The sequence below is a fragment of the Pinus tabuliformis genome, chromosome 8, assembly GCF_031772625.1.
Source record: "Pinus tabuliformis cultivar Carrire ecotype Pingquan chromosome 8, CPIR1, whole genome shotgun sequence".
Lineage (NCBI taxonomy): Eukaryota > Viridiplantae > Streptophyta > Pinopsida > Pinales > Pinaceae > Pinus > Pinus tabuliformis.
The window spans coordinates 1,926,258,653-1,926,282,733 of record NC_142294.1 but is presented as its reverse complement, the minus strand read 5'-3'; positions in this window follow the sequence as shown (position 1 = coordinate 1,926,282,733).

The following is a 24,081-nucleotide window of genomic DNA, read 5'->3' as shown; positions in this document are numbered from 1 at the left end:
AGGAGAATCTCTTACACCTTTCTAAGGTAACTCCTAAGAAATTTTGGAGGCAGATTCTGACTAGGAAGACTAAAGATAATAATAAAATTGCTCTTCATGATTGGAATTCCTATCTTAAAAAGCTTTATTAATCTCCAAATGTCATGGATAATTTGGAAACCCTGCTCACAACGAAAGAATTTTTCTCTTTAGAAGACATTAAGTTTGGGGTTAATCACCTCGCTAATGAGAAAGTTAAGGACATTGAAGGTTACCAGGCGGAAATCTTAAAAATTGGAGGTCATGTCCTCATCCCCCACATTCACAAGCTTTTCAATCAAGTAGTCAAGCAAGGGTTCCCTAAACCTTGGACTGAGAGCATCATTATTCCTATTTTTAAAAGTGGGGATACAAATAACCCCTCTAATTATCAGACAATTATGATCAGCCCTCTCTTAGCCAAGTTATATGGTAGTATTTTGGAAAAGAAGTTAAGCATATGGCTTGAAAGTGAAGGTAAGTGGGCTAGAGGCCAAGTAGGTTTTAGAAGGCATCACTCAACAATAGACCACCTAGTTACACTTAGGATCATTGCGGAGGAATGTTGTAATGATAAATCCAATTTATTTTGTTGCTTTGTGGACTTTAGAAAGGCTTTCGATACAGTTCCTAGATACAACCTTTGGAATAGATTAGAAGAGCTAAAGGTTCCTCTCGAGTTGAGAGCTGCCACTATAAGGTTATACGAGAATGTAATTGCCAAGCTAAAGAGCAATGAGGGGTGGTTGAAAGATATTAAGTGTAACATCGAAGTTAAACAAGGTTTCCCCTTCTCCCCTACCCTATTTGGCATTTACATCGATAAGCTTGAAGGCTATTTAGAGGAAGCAGGATGTGATGGCACGATCTTAGCTGGGATAGTCGTCATCCTTCTTCTCTATGCTGACGATATTGTTCTTTTGGCAAGGTGCCCATCTGATCTTGATAAGCAACTCAGGCTTCTTAAGGATTTCTGCTCTACCATCGGTATGACTGTTAACACTAATAAAACAAAAGCTATGATTATCAAATCCAGGAAGGACGCTTACGTTAATTTTATGTATGACAATAATAACTTGGAGGAAGTGTGTTCTTACAAGTACCTAGGAATTAATATTCATCACAAGCTCAACTGGAACCATAGCATTGAGAAAAGGATTAATGGGGGGTGGAAAGCTTATTTTGGTCTTGAAAATAATTGTAAAACAGCAAACCTCGTAATGTGGGATAAAAAGAAGTTCCTCTTTGAAACTTTAGTCACTTCTGTTATCTTATATGGCTGTGAGGTTTGGGGTTGTAGCGTCTCCAGAGAATCATGGAGAAAGATTGAGCAAATCCAGAAGCGTTTTATAACTTATAACTTGAAAGTTAAAAGTAATACACCCTATCCTATTCTCCTTATAGAAGCAGGTCTTTCCCCTATTGAGAGCCTAGCTATGATTAGATTTCTGTTGTACAAGCACAAACTCAATAACATAGACGATCATAGACTTCCTAAGCTAGCTTTAAATTCCAGCCAAAACCACCTAAGGCTCAATCGGGGGTGGCATAAAGACACAAGGGTCTGGTTAAACTATTGGGAGATCAACGAGAATGATGCATTGCAAAACATAAATAACATTAAAGATATTGTTACTTCTAAGTTCAAAGAAAAAATGTGGTGTGAGAAAGATTTAGTGGTTAAAAGAAAATTAAATTATTATAAGAAGGTCATCAACCCCACCCTATAAGATCAAAAGAATCTCTCTATTTTAACTAGCTCAAAAAAGAAAATTAATATAGCAAAGATTAGAATGAATTCTCATGAGCTCCATAGTGAAACAGGTCGTTGGGCAGTTCCTAAAATGCCATGGATGGAAAGGATCTACCATATATGTGAGAATAGGAGCATCGAGGATGAAAACCACTTCCTCTTAGAGTGCTCCGCGTACAACCACATTAGATCTCAGTTTCACAATCTTTGTTACAATACTGACCTTCCTAGCCTTTTACAATGTCAAAATTATAGTGAGCTCGGGAGGCTTCTCTCCAAGCTTTTTGAGCATAAGAATAAAATCTTAAATCAAAATAAATAATTTGTTTCTTTAGGCCCGATAGACTAATGTTTGGTCTCAGTGGATGTTAACCATCATCAACATTATCATCATTGAATCTATTTTTTAAAATATTTATTAAAAAAAAAATTATATTTAAAAAATTAATAAATATTCAAGAAATTAATATAAATAAGTTAAATTTATTATAAATTTAATTATTTTAAATATAAAGTAAATGAATATATTTATTTTAATTTATTTTGAAAATAAAAAATAAAAATAATGCATACGCATATCAAAATAAACTTTCCGAAAATAAAAACAAAAAAGTACCAATAATTATATACACATCAATATTAAAAAAAATTGTAAACACACAAATAAACTATTTAGAATAAGAAAGCCCCAAAAGTGAATGCTCACATCAATGATACTGATAAAGTGGGCTAAAGCATTTAAAAGGGAAAATCTATAAAGTGGGCGAAAGCTTTTAAAATGGAAAATATATACCGTTAAGAACTGCCGAAAATCAAATCTATCACTAATACATAATACATACTGAAGACGACTCAATGGAATAATAGCTACTTTTGGTGGGGCTACTAATAATAACATATAAATTACTTTACAAGAATTTAGAGGACAAAATATATTTGTTTGTATTGATAAAGTTAATTAATAAAACCAAACGCTCACATGTAGTTAACTTAATTAATAAAGTGGGTAGAGAATATTTATAATAATATATTTTAAGAAAATAAATATTATTATACATTGAATAATTAATTAGTAAAATTGATAGGCATTAATTCATAAAGATTAAAATATTTATTTTATTATACATTAAAATTAAAAAATAATTAAATTATAATTTTATTTTAAAAAATAATAATAAGTCCGAGTTGCAGCTCAATTCATGATCAAAGTAATATGAGTTTTCAGAAAATTGAGAGATCCAAGGTTCAAATCTCTTTAGTTGTGATCTGTTTACAGAAAGGAGGACAAGGTGTAGATCCCTAGAGGAGTATTGGTAGCAATGTGTTAGGGGGGCTCTTGAGTTCTTTTGGGATACACAAAATAATAATAATAATAATAATAATAACAATTATTATTATTACTATTATTAGCGATAAAAATAATTAATATATAAGTTAAACATATATACATTAAAAAAACATGTAACAAGGTTCTTAATCATGGGGATTCACCCCCATGGAAATTCTTAATCTATACATAGGTTGTGTTACAATACCATGCCTTATCAATACCACATGTCCAAAAAACCATCATTCATTTCATATTACACTTGTTTATATGTCATTTTTTTAATGAATAAATTTAATTAAAAAGGAAAAAAGACAAAAATATTTTGAAAATAAATCTTAGTTATGGATTTATGTATATTATTACAAATATTCCAGAATATTCAATGGAGGTTAACTCACTAATATCCACCTAATAATCTTTAATAATTAAATTAAAATTCTAGAAACCCTATTCCAAAATAAACATGCCTACCATCCCAGATCCATTTTAACCCCATATCTATCAAGCGTCAAGAGGGATCAAATCTTTCAAGGTGTAAACCTCTTTTATTAGTCCAAACTTGAGGAAAGATTTACGCCTCAAGAGGTTTGATCTCTCTTGATGCTTGATAGATCCAGGGTTAAGATGAATCTAGGCTTGTTTGAATCATGCATAGTTACACAAAATTTGTTGAACACCTAATTATTATCATCATTTTAAACATCATAAATATGTCTAAGATTAATCTGGTCATTTTAATTTTAAATTTGCCCAGTTGGCTCAATTTTTGAGACAATAGAGGTTGTTAATAACTTGAATGATGGAAAATGATGAAATGAAAATTTTGAATGCAAAGTGACAGTGTAATAATGTTGAATGATAGAAAATGCGAATAATTAGAATGTATACAATTACAAATAGTCTTAATTGTGATCAATCTCAAACTATTTTCTTCTATTGTTCTTATTTCCACACTCAGTGTTAGTTTTGCCATCTTTTCATATGGATCATATGAAAAGGGTGGTTGAAATAATAGACCATTCAAATCTTTAACTTGAGCTATTGTAGTAGACGTCATACCTTGTCTCTCTTGTTCTTTAATATTAATAGTAGCTTTCTCCAAAGTCAATCATTGTGACTTATACAATGTTAAACCCGAGGCAAGTTTCAATGGTAGTTGTTTTCTATTACCTCGTTTGAATGCAAATTGATTAACAATGTTGAATGATGGAAAATTGAAATAATAAGAATGTAGTCAAATACAAATAGTTTATATTTTCAAGAAGCAAACTTTTCAGGTAAGTAAACATTTTATTTAAGATGAAAATTCAAGTATTTTATTTATGATTGAATTACTTTAACATAGAAATCAATACATATCGTCAATAATTTTTTTGTGCTTACACTGAAATCAATGCACATTATTAATCTACTTAATTTGAAATTAATTTACACCATACATCTAGTTACATCAAATTAGAAATCGACATCTATATTGAAATTAATGCATATAGTGCAAGAAATCAAATATGATTAGAAATCAACAACTACACTAGAATCAATGCATGTAGTGCAAGCAATCAAATAGTATTAGAAGTCAATATCTACACTCATATCAATGCATCTAGTGCAACCAATCAAATAAGATCAAAAATCAACAATTACACTGATATCAATGCATACAGTGCAATCAATCAAATAGGATTAGGAATCAACATCTACACTAAAATGAATACATCTATTTCAGTGAAAACCCAAAATATTCATGGCTTTCTAAATCCAAATTCTTTTACCTTTTATAAAATTATTACTTCATTTTCCTCTATGGTTAATAATGTTTAATATTATATAATACTATACAACATATATATTTGCCTCAGTGTGCCTTTTTCTTCTTCCCTCTCTCTCTCTCTCTCTCTCTCTCTCTCTCTCTCTCTCTCCCTCTCTCTCTCTCCACCATCTATATCTATATCTCCCACTATCTATCCTTCTTTGTAACTCTATCTCACTCATCCAAACACACAAACTCTCTCTCCTTCCCTTCCTCTCTTGGTCTCTCTCTTCTTCCCTCTCTTCCCCATCCATCTATATCTATATCTCCCCCCATCTCTCCTTCTTTTTCTCTCTATCTCACCCCCCAAATATACATACACTCTCTCCATATCTATGTATCTATCTCTCCCTCTATCTCGTCACCTTCCCCCTCTCTCCCTTTCCCTTCTCTCTGTGATATCCCCTGGATAGTTTTTCTCTCTTATAAATAATTGTAATCATTTTAAAAGGTTGAGAGGGGGACATATTCCATTGCTTGAGGCAAGAGGTTGCTTGAGGGAATTATTGTTTTAAATATCAATTTTGGTTGGTTGAATGGGGTGACAGTGCCATAAATTAATTAAAAGAAAATGGATAGGGTCAAGTGTCCTTTGACTCCATTAGCAAGCAAAACATGACAAAAACATTAAGGCAACTTGGGTTGTGTTGGCCACAAGGTGTACTGCACTGTCCACAAGGTGGATTGTTGTGAAATTGTTTAAAAGTGTGCAATTAGTCATATACAGAAAAGTGGAGAAGAATTAGATATTATTCTAGGATGGATACATGTGCGCTCGGTACGATTGAGAACACAGAGAAAGACACACGCAAAATACGCAGAGGGAGAAAACCTCCTGAAACGTAGAAGTTGTGGGAGAGTTAGAGATAATGACAATTTTAGAACTTTTGTAGAAGAGGAAAAAAGGTATCATCTTGAGCTATGTTTCTAGGCGCGAAAGGGAGCAATAAATCAGTTGAATAACCCTAATGAAAACTTGCTAAGAATAAGCATTACAAAGAGAGTAGTGACTTTCCTTGGGGGAAGACAGGGTGGCTTGATGGTATTTTGGTTCAACTATGCATTCATTGAAGGTTTCCCTTTGAAAGCACTCCACCTCAAGCTTTAGAATCTGGCTCGAAGGTGACAACTACAAGTAATAGTGGTTATAGTTTTTTTATGGTTGGGTGGAGAGTTGAAGTCCCACTCTTAGCTAGAACACTTCTGCATTGTTTGAGATAATTTCTTCTTATGCTCTTTACTCAATAGAAAATAAGTTTACATTCCCAATTGAGATGGTGTTTTAATGCATGAGACATGTTTGTGTTACTATTACTTACAACATTGACTACTATGTTGTATTATTGTTTAAAGGCACTGGGGTAGTGTGTAATAATATTGGCTATGTGATAACAATGTTTAGCATGGGATTCTTTCTTATTGGAGAATGTTGATTTCACTAGTTACAAGCTCTCATTAGAATTGTTGTGTTGTAGTGTGGAAATATTGACTATTTCCTCCTCATCCATCCTGATTGACCAATTAATCTATATGAGCGTCTTCTTCAAGCCTTTAGTGAGGTATACCCTGGGGCTAGGTACACACATCCATTTATCAATGACTTATTCCAATGGATATATATGTTGTGTTATGTGAGGCATGACCTCATGATTTGGTTGACTTAATTTTATGCACCTACGCACCTTGTAAAGTTGTATTGCTGCTATATATATGCATTAATGTTGAACCACTCAAGGCTAGGAGCCATATGTTGTGTATTTTCTTGGTGTTGAGATGACTTGGTAAATCCTTGCTTGAATGGCTGGTGTTGGCCTGCCAACAACACCCCTAAATTTTGGGGAAAAATCTAAGGACCCCATTATAGATTTTACAATTTTTCCCCTCTCCTACATTTGATTGGTCAGTGATTACGTCTCTTATCCTCATTATCTAACTTTCTAGCCTCTCAACTCTCCAAGGTTTGATCATGCCTCTTGTTTAGATCCTTGGTCCTATCCCTTTTCTTCGCTTGGTCTTGGATAGTTTTTCCATCAACCTTTTGGATTTTGGGGTTTGATGGTTTCATTCACATCCCTTATGATCGTATGAAGTTCCCTTGATTTTGAATGACTTTGGTGATCTTATTTTATGAGATTATTACGATGATTTTTGGGACTTTGGTACTTACTTTGGAATTTTCGAAGTTTGATTTATTTTTAGACACTCTTCTTTGATGATGTTCTCATTTGAGTTGCTTTCTCTTTCATTTAATTTTAACTTCTTATGACTTTATCATAACCTAATAACATGTAACATAATTTGTAAATAAATCGCTTGTATGTATATTACAAGAATTCATATATATATATATATATATATATATATATATATATATATATATATATATATATATATATATATATATATATATATATATATAGATATATATATATATATATATAACATTGATAATTATATACAAATAATTAAAAAAAATGGTTTTATATACTATATATTATAACTAAAGTTATATATGTTATAAACAATAATTTTATTATTATTATTATGATTACTATCCATTTGTTATGAAACCAGCTCACAAAAAGATAGAAAAGATAGATCAATGCCTTAGAAATAAACCTCTTCCAGGGGGAAACCTCCTTTACATCACACAAATGAACAATTATTAGATGATTCAAATGACAAAACCTCCTTTCTATATATAGGAGTCTAAGGGGTCACAATATAACCAAGCCGACCTAACAATAATAATATAAAGACACAAAAATAACAATAGAGGGATTCTATGGGGCAAAATAATAACAATATGGGGACAATAGGGGCACAACAATAATAATAAGGGATACAACGACAATAGTAATGGGGGAATCACTAGTATTATAGAGACCTAGCATGCCCCTCTCCTTCAAAAAAGTGTTTTCCTCAACGCTTGAGTAGTTCTGGATGCTTCTGTATAAAATTCTCATCCTCCCATGTGGAATCTTTAGCAAATAAGTTCTTCCACTTGGTGAGATACTCCGAAATTGATCGATTTCGTAGCTGTCGAGTTCTTGTTTCTGTGACTGCTTTTGGTTCCAATATAATTTTTCCTTCCTCAACAAGTTCTGGTAATATTGTTTGAACTGGGAGCTTGTCACCTATAACCTTCTTTAAACATGAAACATGGAAAACTGGGTGCACTCGAGAAGCTGCAGAAAGCTCCAATTTGTATGCCATAGTACCAATCTTTTGCAACACCTTGTATGGACCATAATACTTTGGTGATAATTTATTATCCTTCTTAGCTTGCTTGAGGGACATTTGTTTATATGGCTGTAGCCATAGGAATACCCAGTCACCTACATCAAAACTTCTTTCGTTGCGATGTTGATCTGCCTGTTGTTTTATTCTATTCTGCACCAACGTGAGGTTATCCTTTAAGAGTTGGAGAACTTGTTGTTGATGCTCGATGTGATGTTCCACTACTTGAACCTTGGAATTTTCTCTTAAATTTGATGTGATGGATGGTGGATGACATCCATAAAGTGCCATAAATGGGGTCATTTTTGTTGCAGTATGGAAGGAAGTGTTATACCATCATTCAGCCAGAGGCAACCCTTTGACCCATTGTGTCTGTTTATCAAATACAAAGAAACGAAGATATCCATTCAAACATTTGTTTACTATCTCAGTTTTCCCATCAGATTGAGGATGATAAGATGAGCTATGAGCTAACTGAGTACTGAGACAAGAAAATAATTTTATCCAAAAATCTCCAATGAAAATGGGATCTCTGTCGCTCACAATAATCTTTGGGTTTCCATGTAGCTTTTGAATTGTTTCCGTAAATGCAATAGAAACTATATTGGCTTTAAATGGATGTGATAATGCACAAAAGTGTGCATACTTGGTAAGTTTGTCAACTATCACCATGATGACACTCTTTCCTTCGGACTTGGGTAAACCTATGATAAAATCCATTGAAACCTCCTCCCAACATTGGATTTGAATGGATAAAGGTTGTAACAACTTTATTTTGTTGGAAAACCAAACATTCCGCCACAAACTTTTGAATATCTGATTTAATGCCATCCAAAAAAAATTCCTTCTTAACCCTGTGGTAAGCTTTTAAAAATCATGAGTGCCCTCTTAAGGGAGAAGTGTGCAATTCCATAAAAATATTTTGTTTGAGTTGGGAATTATTACATAGGTATAAGCGATCTTTGTACCATAACGAATCATTTTTCCAGCTAAATGTATCAGATGCACTGGAATCTTGTTGTAACTTTCGAATGAGTGCCAACACTTCTTCATCATTCTTCCATTCCTCCCTTGCTTCATTTATCCAATCTGGTTGGATAATAGAAATGGCACACAACAATGCTTCCACATCCTCATCCTTTCTTGAGAGTGCATCTGCCACAACATTTTGCTTCCCTTTTTTGTAAATGATTTCAAAGTCATAACCCAACATCAGTGTGACCCATTTTTGTTGCTCTTCAGAGGATAATCTTTGTTCTAAAAGGTACTTAAGACTATCATGATTTGTTTTTACCTTGAAGTGTCTTCCCATTAGGTAGGGTTGCCATTTCTTAAGTGCATGTAGTATTTCTAACATTTCCTTCTCATAAATAGCTTTCTCTAAATACTTTCCCTTGATTGGAAGAATTTCAAAAGAAATGGGTCTTTCATCTTGCATTAAAACAGCCCCAATTCCATTTCCTGAAGCATCACATTCCAAAATAAAGGTTTTTGTGAAGTCTGGTGTAGCTAAGACTGGTGCTTGGCACATTGCTTCTTTAAGATGTTCGAAGGCCTTTGTTGCTTCTGGAGTCCATGAAAATGTATCTTTCTTCAATAATGTTGTTAGAGGTGCTACTATTCTCCCATAATTCTTAACAAACTTGCAATAATACCCCGTCAACCTGAGAAATCCTCGCAGATGCTTTATGGATGTGGGGATTTTCCATTCCTTAATGGCTTTAATTTTTCTAGTGTCTACCTTAACACCTTCATGAGATACAATAATGACCTAGATGTTCCACCTCTTGTATTCCAAAGAAACATTTGGAGCTTTTTGTATATAATTGTTTCTCCTGCAATAGTTTGAGCACCCTGTCAACAATGTTCAACATGATCCTTCCAAGACTTGCTATAGACTAGTATACCATCAAAAAATACTAACACAAATTTTCTAAGGAATGGTTTGAAAGTGGAATTCATCAAACCTTGAAATGTAGAAGGTGCATTGGTAAGTCCAAAAGGCATGACCAAAAATTCATAATGACCCTCATGAGTTCTAAATGCTATTTTCGGAAAGTCTTTAGTCTTCATTCTGATTTGATGAAATCCTAAACGAATATCCAACTTGGTGAAGTAAATTGATCCATGCAGTTCATCCAATAATTCATCAATGACAGGAATGGGAGATTTATATTTAATAGTGAGCTTGTTGAGCTCCCTAATGCACCATGATCCATCCTTCTTGTGCACCAATACTACTGGAGCAGAGAAAGAACTTTGACTAGGTTGAATTATACTAATCTCTAGAATTTATGTGATCGTACATTCAATTTCACTCTTTTGGGCATAGGGACATCTGTACGGCCTGATGTTTGGAGGAACACTTCCTGGAATCAAATGAATAGCATGATCATGATCATGAATAGGTGGGATACCTTTGGAAGTCTCAAATACCTTGGAATGATTGTCCAAGACTTTTTGGATATCTGGAGAAATAGATGATTTCGATGTGGGAACCTCTAGCAAACATAATTGTGCAATTACACCTCGTTATTCCTTCTTTAGAAGATTTGTCATACCGTTAGAGCTGATTATCTTTTCCATTTTCCCTGTAATACCCCTTAATTCAACTTCCTTTCCTTCTGCAGAAAATTTCATGAAAAGTTCTTGAAAATTAAAAGCTATTGTACCCAAGGTTTGTAGCCATTGGACTTCTAGTACAACATCAGCACCACCCATTGGAATGGAAAGCACTGGGCCATTCAATACATATTCTCCCATGGATAGCTTGATATTATGGCACTTTCCAAAGCAATTTATGGTTCCTCCACTTGCAACCATCACTTGACACTCAGGTGCTGGATATAGGAAGCGATTCAATTCCTTTGCTATCTTACAATGAATAAAATTATGGGTACTTCCCGAATCAATCAACACTATTACCTTTTTCTTCTTGATATGTTCTTTTATCTTGATAGTTTGAGGAGTGGTAATTCCAGCCAATGCATTACAAAATATGGTCAGATTCATTTCTTCTTTATCTAGGGTTTGTTCCTGGAGTATATCCTCTTCTTCTAACATTTCTTGTTCCTTTTCTTCCTCCTCTTCACAACCTATGTAAAATAATTTCTTCTCGGCACACTTATGACCTTTAGTGTATTTGCTATCACAACTGTAACAAAACCCTTTTTCTCTTTTTTCTTCCAATTGTTGTGGTGTCAACCTTGTAGGTTATCGAAGGCTAGCGACAATAACACTTCCATCTTTATAGTTGTGAGTGGTAGGCTTCCTGGTTGCCATAATTTTGCTTTCCATTTTTCTTGCTAACTTGAATGCCTTTTCCAATGAATCAGGTTCCCAAAGGCAAACCTCATGTTGGATAATATCCTTTAAAGCCCTATAAACACATCAATCCTATGCTCCTCTGGAATATCTTTTACCCTTATGTTCAATTTTTGGAAGTCCTCAATGTGCTCCATCATTGCACCCTTTTGTTTGAGATTTATCAATTGGCTAAAAAAGGTGTTTCTTTTTGTATCCTCATAATGTGCTATCATTTCTTCCATAAAAATTGCCCAAGTGACAATTAGTTTACAAGAGAAAATCCATCGATACCATACAAACTGATTTGGTTTCAAATATAAAGTTGCAATACGTACTTTTTGTGTGTTTTGCACATTATGGAGATCGAAAAATTGCTCCATCTATAGTATCCATGTTCCAGGATCCTTGCCATCAAACTTCCTCATATCAATTTTTGGAACATGGTGGGTCTTCAATCCAACATTAGAGTCTATAAAATCATGATTAACATTTATTTTGTTCTCATCATGAGTTTCCTTTACTACCCTTTCACCATTAGTGGCCATTTCTTGTAGCAACTTATTCAAATTTATCTTCAATTCTTCCATCTTATCGTCCATGCCATTCATCTTAGCATCCATGCCATTCATCTTAGCTTCCATCTTAAGGTCCACGCCATTCATCTTAGCTTCCATGCCATTCATCTTAACTTGCATGCTGTTCATATTAGCTTCCACGCCATTCATCTTGGCTTCATTTACCTTTAGTGAGAGTGAAATTTGTTGTACTTTGTCTTGTAATTTTGATATATCATGTTGCATTTCTTCCTCTTCTTCATGAGTCACGCTAGAGCTTTCAAGTTTCTTACTAGGTGTTTCCCTTTTATTTCTTCGGGGAATTAATTAATGTTAATAATTCTTCACTATTCCCTTTGAATTATTTCAAACTAATTTTTCAAACCAATCTTATGAAAAATTAAAAAAAACTACACACCTTTTTTTTTTACTTTGTAAAAGCTCATATTGAATCTGTTGTATCTCTGTAACTGCGGATCGCGTCCTGCAGTAGCTCTTTGCGTCCTCTTTCTAACCCCGCAATTCTGATCAATATTGGATTTTCCAAGGAAGAGTTATGCCAAATCTCCCTCAGTGACCGATTATAGACTAGTTCAGTAGAGCAAACTTGTATGACGTGCCACGTGTCACTGTTTCGACCTTAGTACCTGAAACTGATATAAAAAATACTGCAGGCCGTCCTCTTTCTGAAACGTCTTACGAAATTTCAATATGATGCTCAAAACAAAAGTTATGATGATTTTCCTCAGGTCACCTGTTTGGAATGTAATTCGGGAGTCGGCATAAACCCTAACTTCCTTAGATCGTATCTCCGAAAATATAACAAGACAAGCTTTGAAATGCAGATCCGAAGTTCAGAACCATTTCAGCTCAAAAGGTTTTTTTTTGTAGCTTCTGAAACGTCGCAGAAAAAAAGTTATAGCGAAAATGCCACTATGACCTGTTTGGAGCAGTGAAACCCTAGAATCCAAAGCTCTGATATCAAATGTTATGAAACCAACTCACAAAAGGATAGAAAAGATAGATCAATGTCTTATGAATAAGCCTCTTCGAGGGGGAAACCTCCTTTACATTACACAAATGAACAATTTTTAGATGATTCAAATGACAAAACCTCCTTCTATATATAGGAGTCTAAGGGGTCACAATATAACCAAGCCGACCTAACAATAATAATATAAAGCCACAAACGAAACAATAGAGAGATTCTACGGGGCACAATAATAACAATAGGGGCACAACAATAATAATAAGGGATACAACGACAATAGTAATGGGGGAATCACTAGTATTATAGGGACCTAACACCATTTTAAGGTCACGCCCAAAGAGAGACACAAAATTCGTGTATGAGGCCCTCTTGTTTGTTGGATAATGGACCCACCTTCGCATATCAATTTCACTGCTAAGTCTATGAAGGCATATATACTCTACCCCTTCTAGTTTTGAACTTGTAACCTCTTAGGAGAAAACGCATGCTCTTGACCATTAAGCCCACTCAAACTGTATATATATAACTCACATAATCAATAAACCAAAAAATAATATAATCCATTTAATATAATTGTAATTATTGTGTTTTATAAGTTATACATGTGTTATGGTTCTAATATTGTATATATACAACATAACAAACATTGTATGTATTTTAAAAATGAACCTATGCAACCTAAAGCATGACAATATGACCATCATTATGTATATATGATATACATGAAAAGCACCAAAATAAAATAAGTAAAATAAAAATTTTGCATGTAAACGAGATTTGTCACATAAGTTGTAAGTTGTAACGAAGACCAACCAATGTATTGATAAATTTAATCAACATGTGGACCGAAAGCATTCGGGTGAATAGAACATAGGTTCAAATGGATATTAAGTGCTAGAATTTGTGTTATGTATATGAGTGAATTGGTTTATTCTTTTGCATTGAAAATGTTACATAACAACGCCCAAAAGAAACTTCACAACGCCATATCATACAAAGCCATCTCCTTTACATAATTTTGTTTGATAGTTCCATTGGTTCACTTACCTGGGGTTGAAGGAGTAAAGGGCGAGATTTATTTTAACAACTCTCCCTGACAACAAATTCCAGATTAACAACTCTCCCTGACGACAAATTCCAGATTACCCCAAAATTGATCAGGCTCTTAAGTTATCACCAATAAAACTAGAGATCACTGTAATTACCAGATTAACATTTAGATTACCAGATTAATATTTAGATTTCCGGAAGGATTCATTCAATTTATTGGATTTTATGTTTTTTTTTTTTGTCAAAACTTCTATTCACAGGCATGTTAATTTTTTTTATTGTGGACTGTCACAAAATTTCACAGTCGAGAGGGGTAAAGTATGTATGCCTTCATAGATTTGGTAGTCAAATTGTTGCACAAAGGTGGGTCCCTTGTTTCACGGGGTCTTATACATCAATTTGGTATCTAGCTGACCCTAACCATAAAATTGGATAATAATAATAATGTTGTAACAGGCCCCCTTTTAGCTAAACAACAATCTTGAAGATTATATTGAATTAAAATAACAAAAAGAATTCAAATCTGATTCTGGGAAACAGATTGGGTGAAATCTGAAACTAGGCACTAACTTTCTACTCAATTTCTAAACAAACAAAGATGAATCTTGAAAATAAGAAACATGGGTTTTCTCAGAATGTACCCAATTAGGTGAAATATGGAGAGTTTCACCATTCTATGCATGATTTGGGAGAAAATCATGTTTCGTGAGGAAGAATTGTAGCTGCAGACAATAATGCCCAATTAAAGAGTTCAGGCTTCTGTGATCCATATCAAGTTTGTGAGAGATTTTTCGGCAAAAATCACATGGAATACCATTTGTCGACGCGTTTCGAACCAACTAATGTGGTTCATCGTCAGGACAAGTTGAAGAAAGAGATCCAGCTTAGCATGTTAAATAGTCTGAGCAGAGCCTCCAATGGCTAACTTGACCAACGGCTAGTTTGACTCTAGGACCGTGGTCAAAATTATTTAATAAAATAATTAGTAATACCTAGGACCAATATCTTAAAAATATATATAAAATATATTTTTTAATGGGTATCCAGTTCAAAAAATATTATAAAAATTATAAGTCAATTAGTATTTAAAAGGAAATTAAGTTAAATAAAAGACCTTATAATATATGAATAAATTAAATAAATACAAATATATAAAGTAATATATAAAATAATGTTATTTAAAAGTATTATTAAAAATTATAAGTTAATTAATAATTAAATGGAAAATTAGTTACATAAGGGACCTGTATAAAATAAAGTAATATCAAAGAGATGTTAGGTTAGTTAGAAAATTATTTAAAAAGTATAAGTTGATTAGAATTTAAAGGAAATTAGTTTATAATATAAGAATAAATTATATGCGTAAATATAAATATATGAAGTAATATAAAATATATAAAAATAATTGAAATGGGTGTTCATTCATAAGTATTATTAAAGTTATAAGCTAATTAGTATTCAAATGGAAAATAGTCACAACGGACCTTATAATACCTGAAGTAATAAGTTGTTAGAATAAATATAGGAAATGAGAAAATTAACACTCTAAAAATATATATATATATATAACAAAAAAAAAAAATTAAAAAAGAAAATAAAAGAAAATAAATAAATAAAATAAAATAAAATAAATAAATAAATAGATAAAAAATAACCTAAAGAGGGGGCGGAAAAATGACTAGGAAGAGAGTGTTGGGACCCAACACCTACTGATTTTCCAGCCATCCTCCCTATTGAGATTGCATTGCCTCTTTTCAATCTCAAGCGCTTCCCTAAATTTTCGATGATGGAAATGCGAAACCTTAGCAATAACACTAGCCTCCTCAATACAAACATGATGATTGGTTTTCTCAGCATGTTCAGCTAAAGCGGAAGACTTAGCTCTCCTATGCTTAAGGTCCGCTGCGTGCTCGCTAATCCTTTGATTAATGGAGCAACCAGTCTCCCCAATATAGGGGGTCCCACAGGAACAGGTTCGATGGGATCCTTCACTGATCTGAGGGACATACAAATGGTGTTCAGGGGCCTAAAGGTCATAGGGATACTATGCTTCCTGAGAATCCTTCCAATTCTATCAGTGGTCCCCTGAAAATAAGAAAGATGGACACCTGGAATTCGTTCCTTCGGTTCCCCTTTAGTCAGAGAATTCTCTAACATGAAAAATAATAAGAATAAGAGGACTTCTGGTATTAATAAACTTCACCTTTCTTCTCATTCTAGTAACAGGGTTATAAATCTTTCCAGTTTCGTTTTTCCCCCTGCTGTTTTTAAAGTTTTGGGCAAAGGATTAAATTTTGCCTTAGCCCCGAGAAAAATCCCCGTGGAGGATATTATTTGTGATATTGAGTTTGGGATCAGAGGTTTACCTGATAGGATCAAGGATACTATTAGGCAGGATTGTGTTGTTGCCTTGAGAAAGGCTAGGCCGCCTAAAAGCAACCTTAGCAAGGAGGAATCTTTAGCTCTCAGATCCTTAAACCAGAACAAAGATATCATTGTTCTTAAGGCAGACAAGGGTGGTGTTGCCGTCATTCTTAACAGGGCTGATTACCGCAGCAAGATGTTGGATCATCTTCATAATAGTGGGAGCTACAAAAAGCTCCCTAAAAATCCTTTGAAGAAGGTTGCTAGGAATGTGGCTTTGGCCATTAAATCCATTGGCTCAATGAGTTCTTTGCACCATAAACTCATCGAAAGCAACCCTATTACTCCTAGAATCTATGGTCTCCCCAAGATTCACAAAGAAGGAGCCCCCTTAAGGCCCATCGTCAACACCATTGGAGGTCCTACCTACCTTCTTGCGAAGTTCCTTGCGTTAAAGCTTAAGCCCTTAGTTGGTCATACGGAGTCCTTCGTAAAAGACTCTGCTTCCTTTATTGAAGAACTCAAGGACATTAAGCTTGAACCTGGGGACATTCTTGTTAGTTTTGATGTTGTCTCCCTGTTCACTTGCATCCCTATTAATGAGGCCATGGAGGTGATCAACCATCTAACAGATCCTGACACAGCCAGATTGGTTGAGATCTGTCTCACTTCCACCTTCTTCAGTTTTGAGGGAGAATTCTTCGAGCAAACCTGTGGGGTTGCGATGGGCTCACCCCTTTCCCCTGTCGTTGCTAATCTGTTTATGGAGGATTTTGAGTCCAAGGCTCTTAACTCTTCCCGAATTTTGCCAAAGCTATGGAAAAGGTATGTGGATGACACCAATGTTATCTGGTCTCATGGCCAGGATGAGCTTGATCTCTTCTTTGATTATCTCAACAATCAATCCTCAGCCATTAAGTTCACTAAGGAGCAAGAAGTTAATGGATGCCTTCCATTCCTTGATATTCTTATTTCTAAGAATAGTGATGGTTCCCTCGCCCATCGAGTTTTTCGAAAGAAAACTCATACGGAGCAGTATCTTCATGCCAGTTCCCACCATTTCCTGGCTCAAAAGATGGGTGTTCTCAATACCCTTGCTACTCGGGCCCTAAGGATCTCGGACAAGAAGAGCTTTGAGAATGAAAAATCCCATCTGCTTGATGTCTTTGTTGAGAATGGTTATAGTAGATACTTGGGTCAGAGGGCTTTCCTTAAAGCTTCCAAGAATTCTCTGACTAAAAGGGAACCGAAGGAACGAATTCCAGGTGTCCATCTTCCGTATGTTCAGGGGACCACTGATAGAATTGGAAGGATTCTCAGGAAGCATAGTATCCCTGTGACCTTTAGGCCCCTGAACACCATTCGTATGTCCCTCAGATCGGTGAAGGATCCCATCGACCCTAAGGATATGAAAGGTGTTTATATGATCCCTTGTTCCTGTGGGACCCCCTATATTGGGGAGACTGGTCGCTCCATTAATCAAAGGATTAGCGAGCACGCAGCGGACCTTAAGCATAGGAGAGCTAAGTCTTCCGCTTTAGCTGAACATGCTGAGAAAACCAATCATCATGTTTGTATTGAGGAGGCTAGTGTTATTGCTAAGGTTTCGCATTTCCATCATCGAAAATTTAGGGAAGTGCTTGAGATTGAAAAGAGGCCATGCAATCTCAATAGGGAGGATAGCTGGAAAATCAGTAGGTGTTGGGTCCCAACACTCTCTTCCTAGTCATTTTTCCGCCCCCTCTTTAAGTAATTTTTTATCTATTTATTTTATTTTATTTTATTTATTTATTTATTTATTTATTTTTTATTATTTTTTTTTTAATTTTTATTTATTTATTTATTTATTTTATTTTTTGTTATTTTTATTTATTTATTTATTATTTATTTTTATTTTTTTATTTTTTTTAGAGTGTTAATTTTCTCATTTCCTATATTTATTCTAACAACTTATTACTTCAGGTATTATAAGGTCCGTTGTGACTATTTTCCATTTGAATACTAATTAGCTTATAACTTTAATAATACTTCTGAATGAACACCCACTTCAATTATTTTTATATATTTTATATTACTTCATATATTTATATTTATGCATATAATTTATTCTTATATTATAAACTAATTTCCTTTAAATTCTAATCAACTTATACTTTTTAAATAATTTTCTAACTAACCTAACATCTTTTTTATATTACTTTATTTTATACAGGTCCCTTATGTAACTAATTTTCCATTTAATTATTAATTAACTTATCATTTTTAATAATACTTTTAAATAACATTATTTTATATATTACTTTATATATTTGTATTTATTTAATTTATTCATATATTATAAGGTCTTTTATTTAACTTAATTTCCTTTTAAATACTAATTGACTTATAATTTTAATAATATTTTTTGAACTGGATACCCATTAAAAAATATATTTTATATATATTTTTAAGATATTGGTCCTAGGTATTACTAATTATTTTATTAAATAATTTTGACCCCGGTCCTAGAGTCAAACTAGCTGTTGGTCAAGTTAGCCGTTGGAGGCTCTGCTCAGACTATTTAACATGCTAAGCTGGATCTGTTTCTTCAACTTGTCCTGACGATGAACCACGCTAGTTGGTTCGAAACGCGTCGACAAATGGTATTCCATGTGATTTTCGCTAAAAAATCTCTCACAAAATAATGCCCAAATTTGACAAACAATAAATAAAACGACCAAAACTTTTTGTTTGATCTGATATGGAGCAATTATTGGATCATGAGCATATAACTCAGATCAAATAATAATTCTTTATCAATTCTAGCTTGAGTAGTTGAGATTTGAATGTGGTTTGTTGTGTTCCTTTCAGGTTTTGATTTGTTTATAAATGTATGGACAATTTTGGAAGAGGGAGGTAACCATTGGTAATGTTAGTATAAAGAATCAATTGATATTGGTAGGATAGAGGAGGAGCGCTTTTCCCGAGGTCGAAAATTTTGCGGAAAAGAAAGGTTTTCTGAATTTGTATATGATCGTGGAACCTTTTGAATTACACTCTGAGTTGAGTGACTTGATTTTATTCAGTCGTGTTTTTTTTTAATTGAATCATAGTCAGTTATATTATTTATTTGTTGTTTCTGTGTAATTTCAATAAATAAGAAAATGTGTTCATGTTATTTGTTTCCTCAAACAATTACTAATTTATTTAATTTGTTTTTTTGTCTTACATCAATTTGATTTGTATACACATTTTTTTTTAGGAAAAAAAAATAATAATATTGGTTTTTTTATACATAATATTAAAAGACCAGTGCATGCCCCTGAGTGAAATTGGACAATCTAGAAAGTCAACAAGCAGGTCATGCTGGCAGAAGATGTGTCTCAGAATCTTAAATTCAACATATGATAGACAATCCCATATACATATTCAAAAATGCAAAACATAAAAATATTGTCGTGGCAACTACCAGACCCTTAAAAAGATGTAAAATAGAAGATAAAAGAGAAAATCATGATCCTTTGTTATGGCAAGATGATCTCGCCTTCCTCTCTAATATGTTGATCCACAGATAGAAGGTAATGCATGATTCTAAATTGTCCTTGTAGGTCAGCTTTAGATAGTCTGTCTGCGTCCTTGTTGTCATCTCCATATACATGTGAGATGGAGTAGGATGAGAGGGAGGCCAACAAATGTTTTATCTTGTTGATCCATCCAGCTAATAGTGGTGGGTCGAATGCAGAGTGTCCCTGTATACCGTCTATGATAGATCTAGAGTCTCCATAGATGTTGGTGATATTCAGATGTTTCTCTTTAGTAAACCAGAGCAACCCCCATATTTTAGCTCTGGTGTTTGTCCCAGGGCCACCATTCCAATGAAGGTTGAATTGTGTGTTATTGTCTAGTTTGAGAACCACACCACAACCACACGATCCCAATTGTGATGCACTGTCAAACCATCCTGCAGGCAAAATAATCGAAGGGGAGGATCTCGTCTGCTCATTGATCCTATTTGCATTTGTGTCCATTGAAATGGTGCTCACCCATGAAATAAATTTGAAGTAGATGTTGTTGTAGTCAATGGGATTCCCTTCAAATATATTATGGTTCCTTGCATTCCAAATCTCCCAGATGATGTATATGGGCATCGCTTTGTCCTGAGTGTTGCAATCAGACCATTGGGACATAATATGTTCTAAATTTGTAGTCAAATCAATTGAAATGTTCATGAAATGTGCAATATTTCTCCAAACCTGAGCAGATGAGAGACAAGAAAAAAACATGTGTTTTGTCAATTCAATGGAATTTCTACAGAAGGTGCATATTCCAAGACCATGAAAGCCTCTTTTAAGTAAGTTTTCCCAAGTCAGTACTTTATTTTTCCAAACAAGCTAGGAAAACAATGTTATTTTAAGAGGGATCTTTAGGTTCCATACCTTGCAGAACCAAGATGTATACGGAAGGTTATATCTTTGTGTAATATAGAATATGTAGGCTTCAATAATGATTGGCGCTTGATTGTGCAATTTCCCACCCCAAGTGATGTAGTCACCGAGGGCATTGTGGATAAGACCATATTGGCTGAGAGAGGTGGTAAATTCACGCCATTTGATTGCACATTGTCCATATAGTCCCATCTTTGATGCTTCTTTCCATATAGGACAACAATTATGATAACCTCTTATTGCTTGGCCAAGGAAAAAATATCATTTTCTGTTGATGATGTCTAAAGAGTGTCCTTGTAAGTTCTACCCCCGATTAATTCCTTTGATGTTGTCAAAGCCAATCAGAATTTTCCATAAATTCCCAAACTCCCATTCCATCCTCATGTGCCACCAGGGGAGAATCTTCAAGTGGCTCCTCCAAATGATGGATCCATTTTTCCTGTAAGAAATATTATTTCTGAATAATCCTTCCATATTTGTATGTCTCATGTATTTTGAGTGTACGATGTCTTGCCATATGCCACTTCCATTAATTGCTGTCCAAAAAGATTTAATGAGTAGTGTTGTCCGAAGGAATAATTGTCTAGGAGTCCCCACCCTCCAAAATCCTTTGGAATTGTTAAATCTAACCATTTACTGAGATGCATCCTTGTCGAAGTATTTACTTCATTCTAGGGAAAGCTGGTCACTATAGATGAATTTTTTTACAATGCTACTAGGAATCATAAAGAGGTGAGCCCAGAAAACATAAATTTGTTGAAGTGCCGCTTGTATCAGAATGTATCTACCTCCAAGTGAGAGGTATCTATGAGTCTAGTTGTAGAGCTTCTGTCTATATTTGTCTACCAACCAAAGCCAATCCACAGTCCTGTATTTGCAAGGTTTTAGTTTATGTCCCAAGTAGGATATGTCATCCTTCAATGGAGTTGTCGCTACTCTGAATATGCCTGCAATATAGGCTATATTTGAACTATCACCAGATGAAAAATATAGTTTTTGTTCGTTTGGAGTCCAGAAGTTGCACCATATCTAGAAAAAATGTAATGTAATGCATCTCATTGTGCTCTAGAGATAACGCAAAAAGTTAAAAATATCATCTACAAAGAACAAGTGAGTAATATTGACTAAGCTAGTAATATTCAGTCCATGAAAAATACCACATGACTGAGCTTCTTTGGTTTTAAGACTGATTCCATCCATGACAAGAAAAAATATTAGAGGGGAAAGAGAGAATCCTTTTGTGAGGCCACAACCCGAATTGAAAAAGTTTGTGGGAAGGTTGTTGATGAGAAAAAAAAACTGATCGAGGTAATGCAGGCTATGATCCACTCCACATTGTTTTCTCAGAGGCCAAGCTTGTATAGGATAAGCCTTATAAATGACCAATCGACACAATCGAAGGCCCTATGAAGATCAATTTTCATTACCACAATGATGCAGGAGCATTCAACCCAAGGAAATTGTTGTATTTTAGTAGACATAAGGGGGTCATGTATTTTAAGGAAGTAGGTTTCCAAAGTCTCAAATTAATGTAATATTTAGGCTTTTAAGTGATTAGAATAGGAATTAATTAGATGTTGTGAGGTTGTTTGTAAATGCTCTCGAATAAAGGAGAATATGAATGGTTAGTAATGACAAAAGAGTTAGAAGTCAATTATAACTCTTAAAGAAGTTCATGATTCGAGGAACTAGAGAGAGTTCTTAGGAATTAAATGAAGTTAGAAGTGGACATAGAGGATAGAGGACATTTAGGAGTCAGTTCAGTATATTTAGGATTTGAACCAGAATTAGTTAAAAGAACCTTTCTGTTATAAATGTAAGCCTACGGGCAGAGTGAAAGAAGGAGGCCACTGATAGTTGAAGATCAAGCCTGTGAGAGACACAAAGTCTCGAATGTAATCATTTGTTTATACTTATGTATACAAAGGTTTATTCCTAGCTATGTAAATGTGTGAAATGAGTATTTTATGAACGAATTACATGTAAAATTGTAGGTTCTATAACAGAAGGTTGTAGGCAGAGTTCTGTGGATACGCAGAGGAGGGTATGATTCAGAGGAATCATAAGGGATCTTTGAATCCAGCTGAAGGAACAGAGTAATCTCTGTAGAGGTAGCAAAGTAATAATTCGTAGAGCTAAGTTCAGAGGAAGCGGAAGAGCGAAAAGAATGAAACCATGAAGAAATAACCAAACCCATAGAAGAAATGTTGAAGAGATAATGTAAAACAAAGGAAAAAGGCCGAGTGGAGAAGTAAAGAGGTGATACACAAGAACCGTTAGATCTTATAGATCAACCACTGAGGATCGGTGAAGAGCAGTTCTCAAAGGCAGAGAAGTGGATTTCGGGCGGAAGGAAAGCCGTAAGCGATTTTTACCGTTTGGCTCCGATTCCACTAATCGGAGGACACGTAGCAGCAGAGGAGTGAGGGGAAACCGCTTTATCAGGCAGTTAACCCCTGTGCCGGTTGTCTATCTGAATTCATGGTAGACCGTTGGATCTACTAAGTGTATATCAATGGTGGAGAACTGTCGGGTAAATTTGCATCGAGAAAATATATTGACCGTTGGATCGAAAATCGATCAACTGTCGCGATCTAATCGCAATCACATTAGATAGAGGTCAAAGGTTGGTGGACTGTGAAATGCCAATGCACCGATAGCGATAAAGTGTTAATTGGCAATCGGATGTGGTCGAAGATCAGCGGAGAGCTGAAGGGAAGGTTTGAAAGGCGCAAACACGAAAGCTTATAGAGGTGGACTCAATTCCATTTGAGTTCCAACCTTAAGCTTTGAAGCAACGTTCCGTGTATTTCCTGTGTAATGCGGAGTTCGAAAGAAATGCGATAAGGCATATGGAAAAGGCAAACCGGATAAAGTATTGAGGCGCGATTAATAATATTTGAGATACGATAGTGTGTTATCGCATATCGGATGCGATAGATTTAGTGTTAACGAAAACTTGCAGAGGAGCCGATACCCGAATGCGATCAGTGATAAAGGGGAAACCCCGAGAACCATGCAGAGGCTGTACCAAGGCAGAAAGGTATGTTTTGCATATATTTCCTTTGTAAATGAGTTATAAAGGATTAAGTGTGAATATGTGAAGTTTCATATATAAGTCCACCATTATAAAGGATAAAGGGTTTATAATAGAATTAAAGCACCGATAAAGGGTTATGGTTAAGTCCGATATAACAAAGGTTAAAGAGGGGTTTGTTATATATATGCAGCAACAATGCTA